This window comes from Dasypus novemcinctus (genome assembly GCF_030445035.2).
Source record: "Dasypus novemcinctus isolate mDasNov1 chromosome Y unlocalized genomic scaffold, mDasNov1.1.hap2 SUPER_Y_unloc_1, whole genome shotgun sequence".
Classification (NCBI taxonomy): Eukaryota; Metazoa; Chordata; class Mammalia; order Cingulata; family Dasypodidae; genus Dasypus; species Dasypus novemcinctus.
The window spans coordinates 1,858,962-1,865,844 of NW_027261977.1; the positions used below are offsets into that span (position 1 = coordinate 1,858,962).

The following is a 6,883-nucleotide window of genomic DNA, read 5'->3' on the forward strand; positions in this document are numbered from 1 at the left end:
TGTCTGGTGGTAGCGGGCCAAATATGCCAGTTGCTAAAGTTTGTACCCCCATTTGAGGTGTTAATACTGTGTGGGTGGTGGCACGGAAGTCCAGTCCTGTGCTCCCTGGGGTGGCTCTACAGAGGTCTGAAATGGATTGTTGCTGGCTGGAACAAAGTTGATTGCCCCATAAACTTGTTTGGGTCTGGGGGCCTGGGGCTGGCCCCGATTCCTGTTTCCCTGGAGGGAAGTTAAAGGCTGACCTTGAGCATCCGTTTCTGACTTAGATTCATTAGCCCAATGCTTTCCCCGATGGCATCTAGGACATAACCTAGGGGTAGTGCCCTTCCCTTTTGTAACTGGTTGGCCCTTGCAGTTCCTGGCAAAATGGCCTTCTTCCCCACAGGTGGCACACTTCCCCTTATTCTGTTGGGCTAGGTATTGTTTAACTGTAAACCCTTGTAGGGCAGCCGCCATAGCTAAGCCTTGTTGATATGCGGCTCCTATGTCTGAACATAATCTAATGAAGCCAGACAAATCCATCTTTTTTCTGTATGAACAGATTGCAGCTTGGCAAGCAGTATTTGCATTTTCATAAGCTAATTGTTTCACAAATTCAGTGCCTGCTTCTGCATTACCGAATATCTTCCCCGCAGCAGTTATAAGCCGGTATACGAAATCGGTAAAAGGTTCATCCGGTCCTTGTTTTATGCTAGTAAGAGAGGAACTAAGGTCCCCTTTGGCAGGCAATTTTCTCCAGGCTCTAGAGCCTGCAGTTTGAATTTGAGCAAAAAGTCCTGCATCATACTGCATTTGATCTTCATTATTGGTATACTTCCCTTCACCTACAAGCATGTCAAGGTTCCACCCATTGCCTGCCTGCACATTGCACCTGGCCGTGTCTTTGCAAAGCTCAACATATTCTGATTTCCATAACAAATAATCTCCTCCGGACAAAGTAGCATGGGCGATAGTATGCCAATTGGTAGGAGTGAGCCAATTTTCTGCTATAGCCTCGAGGATGGCCATGGTATAAGAAGCAGTAGCTCCATATTGCACAACAGTGGTTTTCATTTCTTTGATAACCTTAAAGTCAAAACCATGGTGGTGCCTCCAAGTTTGATTCTGATCGTCTTTGGTTTCTGTTACAGGAAATGCTTCTGGCTCTCCTAGATCAACCAGAGTGTTAGAAGCTGGAGCACTCTTTAAAACTGCTCCTCGTCTAAGTGGTCTAACAGAGGGCTCGGGAGTTTTATTAGTGTTACCAGTTTTTCTGGTCTTTAACCTTTCTAGCTGAGATATAAGCTCCTGATGTTGTTCTTCCAATTGGATTTGTTCTTTTTGTTTCTCTATTTTTTCTAATAACTCCTTCCTCGGGTCAACTACCAGCATAACTACAGGTGGGGCTGCGGGATAGGGAACATATGGCGGAGGTCGAGACTTTACCGTCTCCTCCTCAGATTCACCTGATTCTTTATTAGAAGATTCATCATCAGTTTCCACTTTTAATTTTCTGAGGTCAGGGTACAGGTTCCTACTGTGATATGGCTTTAGTTTTTCCTTTATTTTTATCCTCCTTACAGGATCTTTTGTTTGCATGGGTTAACAGCTGCTTTGGCTTAGTGGTAGACTTCCTGTCCTGCTCGCTATCTAGCAAGATCAAGTCCTCCTCCGGACCGGACGCTCTGGATGCGTCAGGCAGGTTGGACTTTGGGCAGTCTGCTGATTTCTTAGGGTTGGTGGCTAGAGTCTACAGCCCCTGCCCTTCTTGTAAAATTTCCTCACCCTTCTTAATAACATTTGCCACCACCGTGTCCCTATGGCAAACACTTAAAATATCATTAATGAGATTCCAATGTGAGAATGCGGTTACTGGGATTCTTTCAGGGCCAAAAGTTTTGTAAAAATCCTGCAAAGCATCCCCCACTCTTTTCCATCGTCTCTCATCAATAGTTCCTTCTTGAGGAAACCATGGACATACTTCCTTCAAAAACTCAAAAAACCTCAATAACTGTTTTACTTTCACCTTTACTCCTCGTGTCTTTAATGCCTCTTGGAGACCCTCTACAAATGTCTCATGCTGGCTCATTTCTTGCCCCATGATCGCCGATCACTCACCGAGGCTTCAACTGAGAGGCAGGTTCCCTCGCGGGGCAGTGTCCTCCGATTCTCGCGTCCTGGCTGGCTCCTCGATCGGCGTTCCTCACTTGATCCCTCGTACTCCGGTCCCTGTTCTGGCGCCACTTGACCTGACCTGCAGATCAGTCGAACAAAGACCTGAGGGAGGGAGTGGGAATGAAAGGGGACAAGAGACACAAAGAATGGAGACAAGACAGGATTTTGATCAAGTCTCATTTACTGAGGGTCAATCAGGGGTATTTATAGCCAGGGATGAATGAGGTTTCGTGCCACAGATCTGATTGGTCCATGTGATGAAGTCTTTTCGTGGATGTTTCAATACAACCGTCTGAGTGGCATGAGGATAGAAACTTAATTACTACAGCAAGGGTGGGGAAATGGAAACCTAACCGGGATAGTATCTAAAAATAGCGCTCAGCAACAAGATTGCCAATACAACACCAGTGCCAGAGGCAGCTTCCCACAAGCCACACTAAGTCTTACTGGGCATCCCTTGTATGTGATGGTTTGCCTCTCCTTTGCTGCTCTAAGAATTTCCTCTATATTTGACATTTGACACTCTGTGTAGCATGTGTCTTGGAGTAGGTCTGTTCAGATTAATTCTGATTGGGGTACGGTGCACTTCTTGCATGTGTAACTTCATTTCTTGCATGAGAGTCGGGAAGTTTTCAGCTATTATTTCCTCAAATGCTTTCTGCTGCCTCTTTTTCCTTCTCTTCTCCTTCTGGAGCTCCCATGACATGTATGTTGTTGCACTTCACGTTGTCATTCAACTCTCCTAGCCTCTGCTCAATTTTTTCCATTCTTCTCTCTCCGTTCTTCTCCCTCTTCAATTTCATCTGTTCTGTCTTCTGTATCACTTATTCTTTCTCCTATCGAGTCTGCTGTTATATGCCTCTAATGTGTTTTTTATCTCACCTACTATGTCTTTCATTCCCATGAGCTGTATCACTTTTCTGCTCAGCATTTCAAATTCTTCTTTGAGCTCTAGCAGTGTTTCTTACTATCATTTTTCTCTTTAACCATATTGTCTCTCAACTCATTAATTTGATTTTGGAAATTTGTGCACATCTCGCTGATCAGTTTTCTCAAATCCTGCATCTCTTCTGGGGCTTTGATATAATCCTTTTCTTGGACCATGTCTTCTATTTTCTGTGTATGGCTTGTCATTTTTTGCTGATATCTGGGCATCTGATTAGGATGTGGCTGGCTCAGATGCCAAGTTCTTTCTATTTCATAGGGATTTAGTGGCAGGAGGCCGTGCGTTACCACTGCTCTTCAATGCTTGGTTTGACCTGGATTGTTAGGATTATCCCCGCCTGCTGCTCAAAGCTGGGCACGGGACCCAGTAATTGGTTGTAGAGTCACTCCTTAAGGCCTTGGGGAGGGAGGCTAGAGAGGCCAGCAGAAGGCTCTCCTACTTACTCTTAATTTTCTCTTGTGGACTTCCTTGGTCTTCTAGCAGATGGTGCTCTTTGGTGGCTCTCAGTTTGAGGCCTGGTCGGCAGTGTTCTTGTAGCTACACAGACCGTGTCAGTATGAAAGAGCTCCTGCCTGGAGGCTTGGAGCCTGGCAATTCAAAGTTGCTCAGAGCCAGTTCTCCAGCCTTCTCTGGCAGCCCCGTCCCTTTCCCCAGCCAGGAAATATTTCCACTCCACTCTGAGCCCTCAACCAACAGCCCTGGTTAGTAGAGAAGGAGATGCAAGGTTTGCATATCCTTAGCCCCTGGCTGACTCCAGGATGAACAATGGCACGGCCCCACCCAGGCTGGAAGGGCTCCTGGGACCCAGCAGTCTAAATATGTGGGTCAGGAGCTGAGTCAGCCCCAGGCTGTGTCCCTCTCCATCTCCCTTTCCCTGGGGAGGTGGGTTCCTGGGGCACCCTCTGTCTAGCCACCGGCACAGAGGCTGAGAATTCTCAAGTGTGATTAGTGTGGGGGATGGTGCCCGCAGCAGCAGCTGCTGGTTTCAACTCACAGCTCTGTTGTTGCAACGTTCCTCCTTTGTCCCTCTTTTCCCTGTGCTGTGTGCAGCCTTCACCTAGTGTCCTAAACCCTAGAAGATCTTTTGCTAGGCTGTTTCAGCCTGTCCTCTAGTTTTTTTTTTTTTTGTTTGTTTGTTTTTTGGAGAAGAGAGTCCTGTGTCTTTCCAGTCCGTCATCTTCCCAGAAGTTGTCAGTGGTCTGAAGACAAGAAAATTATCTCAATTCTTGCCACTACACAGAAAGAAAAAAGGGTGGTGTTGGAATAGATCCTAGCCAACCTGGGAACACCATCAACAATACCATTTATATGCATTATGGGAGTCTTCAAAGAAGAAAAAGGAGAGAAAGGAGCAGAAGGACTATTCAGAGAAATAATGGTGGAAACTCCCCAAATCTAACAAGAGATATGAAATTTCACATTCAAGATGCCCAACATACCCCAAATGATAAACTCAAAGAGGACAGCATAGGATTCAAACTGAAAGCTGCAAAAGAAAAGTAATATTCCGTACCAGGGAATCCCAAGAAGACACCGTGGAGGCAAAAAAAGCAGTGGGATGATATAAAGTGCTGAAAGAAAACAATTGCTGAGCAAGAATTTTATGTCCAAGGAGACTTTCAAAATGAGGAAGAGATTAAGACATTCCAGGTAAACAAAAGCTGAGGGAGTCCCTCACCATTAGACCTGCCCTAAAAACAATGCTAATGGGAATTCTGCAGACTGAAAGCACCAGTAAGAAATAACTCCAGGCTGGCTCTGTCAGCAGCGCCTGGCGTGGTCCCTGACGCTGCTACTAGGCTCTTCAGCGGCTTGGCTGGCGGGTTTGCTGGCGCAGATGTGCGCCCCCTGTTTGGCCTCTTCCTGGTTTTTGCCAGCTGCACCTTTGCCCCATACCTGCTGTCAACACGACTGCCCCGTGGGCCAAGACTGGGCTCCACCAAGGAGACCAGCAGCAGAACATTTTAGCTGGTGCCTTGTATGGACCATGGCCAGGGTCCTGATGCACTGTGTGCTCACCTCTGTGGGTGCCACATGCTGCAAACAGTTGGAGTTCTCCTACTTTCCTGATAAAGTGGCCCTGCTGCAGAGCAAGTTGAAGGAGAACCAAAACAGCTTGTTTTTCTTCTGACTGTTTTTGAGACTTTTCCCCATGACACCAAACAGGTTCTTGAACCTCTTGGCCCCGATGCTGAACATCCCGGTGTGCAGTTCTTCTTGGTTCCTATTGGTTTGATCCCATTCCGTTTCATCTGTGTACAGACAGGCTTCATCCTTTCAACTCTTACCTCTCTGGATGCTCTCTTCTCCTGGGAAACTGTCCTTACGTTCTTGGCCATTGCCCTAGTGGCCTTAGTTCCTGCGATGCTCATTAAGAAATTTAGCCAGAAACACTTGCATTTGAATGAAACTACAACACTAATCATTCAAGTAGTACAAAAGGAACGTGATCTAGATTTTCTGGTTGCCACACTCCTGGATTCCACTGCTTATTAAAGCAGTGAGTGTGATTCTCTAAAGCCCTGCATTGTTTTTTAATTACCCTAAAAAAGATGCTTGGACACTGTTTATCTCTGGGCAGTGTCTTGTCAACAGACAAGGTTTGTTGTCAAACTGACCCTGGTTCAGTATGACAGTGAGAAATGGAGTGTTTCCTAGAAATTCCTGTTTATATTTTCCTGGATAGCAAGGAAATTCAGGATGGTCTGTTGTATTTGTCACTTGCCACCTTCTCAGCTGCCATGGGAGCAGATGCTGATCCTCCTTCTTCACAGTGCTCTTTGGTAAAGAGACAAGCTGTTGTGACAGGGATTCCTATTATGTCCCTGGTAGCTTTTTAAAATTAGTGTAAATGATGCCATGTGACTCCACAGCCCTGACATCACTCTGCATCACATGTTAGCCTCTCGAAGACTGCTTCCTCCATAATTTTTTTGCTGATGACTGACGTCTTCTATATGCCAGGGGAAACAAGCTGGTGAACTGTGTGAGATTCCCACATCAGGTGAAATGCTCAGTGATTTCTGTGATTCTGTTTGTGTTCAGACACACTGATGTTACCATGTTTATCAAACCTCATGATTGCATGTCTTGACAAGCTGATTGTAAGCAGACTGTTAAATGTGAATAGAGCAAACCCTGAAAGAAAGAAAAAAAAGAACTCCAGTAAAGGTAACCATTTGGGTAATTATAAATTTGCATAAAAAGGCCATCCCAGATTCAGAGTGCCTTGCTCAATCTGCTGAGACCTCAGTTGAAACTTCATTAATGGTCAGTTATCTCCCCTGCTCAGTTTTCCCCCAAAAGCATTTTCCTTCTGTCTGCAGCAGATTCATAAAACTCTCTGCCTCAGAACAGGTTTCCAGGAAACTAATCTAAGACAAATAACTAAAGGAACATATGGGATCAGAAGCCATATCTTCATTTTTGCTCTGTTGTAACTCAGGTTTTTGATTGATTTAATATATTAGGAAAGCTTGACCCTTTATACATTTTAAAAAATAGTATATTTCCCCCAGTAATTCCTCCAGTGATTAAGTTCAGTAATCTCCTTTGCTTTGAAGCTGTCTGGAATCCCTTCATTATTCTTGGAAGTGAAGGAATAACCACTTTCAAGATTATCGCATTGTCATCCAAGCTGGAGAGTACAAACAAGCTATTGAGTTTCATAGGGTTTGAGTACTGGAGAACACTATGGATTAGTTCATGAATGGATACTCTTCTTTTTAAATTTATGCCCCTAATTAGGACACTGGGATTAAGAGCATTGCTATTAGCTTAAAC

At 45.0% G+C, this 6,883-nt stretch overlaps 1 pseudogene; it reads left to right on the forward strand.

Moving 5' to 3' along the window:
- The first annotated feature begins 4,507 nt into the window (after window positions 1–4,507).
- On the forward strand, window positions 4,508–5,596 carry LOC139438573 (transmembrane protein 41A pseudogene; annotated as a pseudogene).
- The last annotated feature ends 1,287 nt before the right edge of the window (window positions 5,597–6,883 follow it).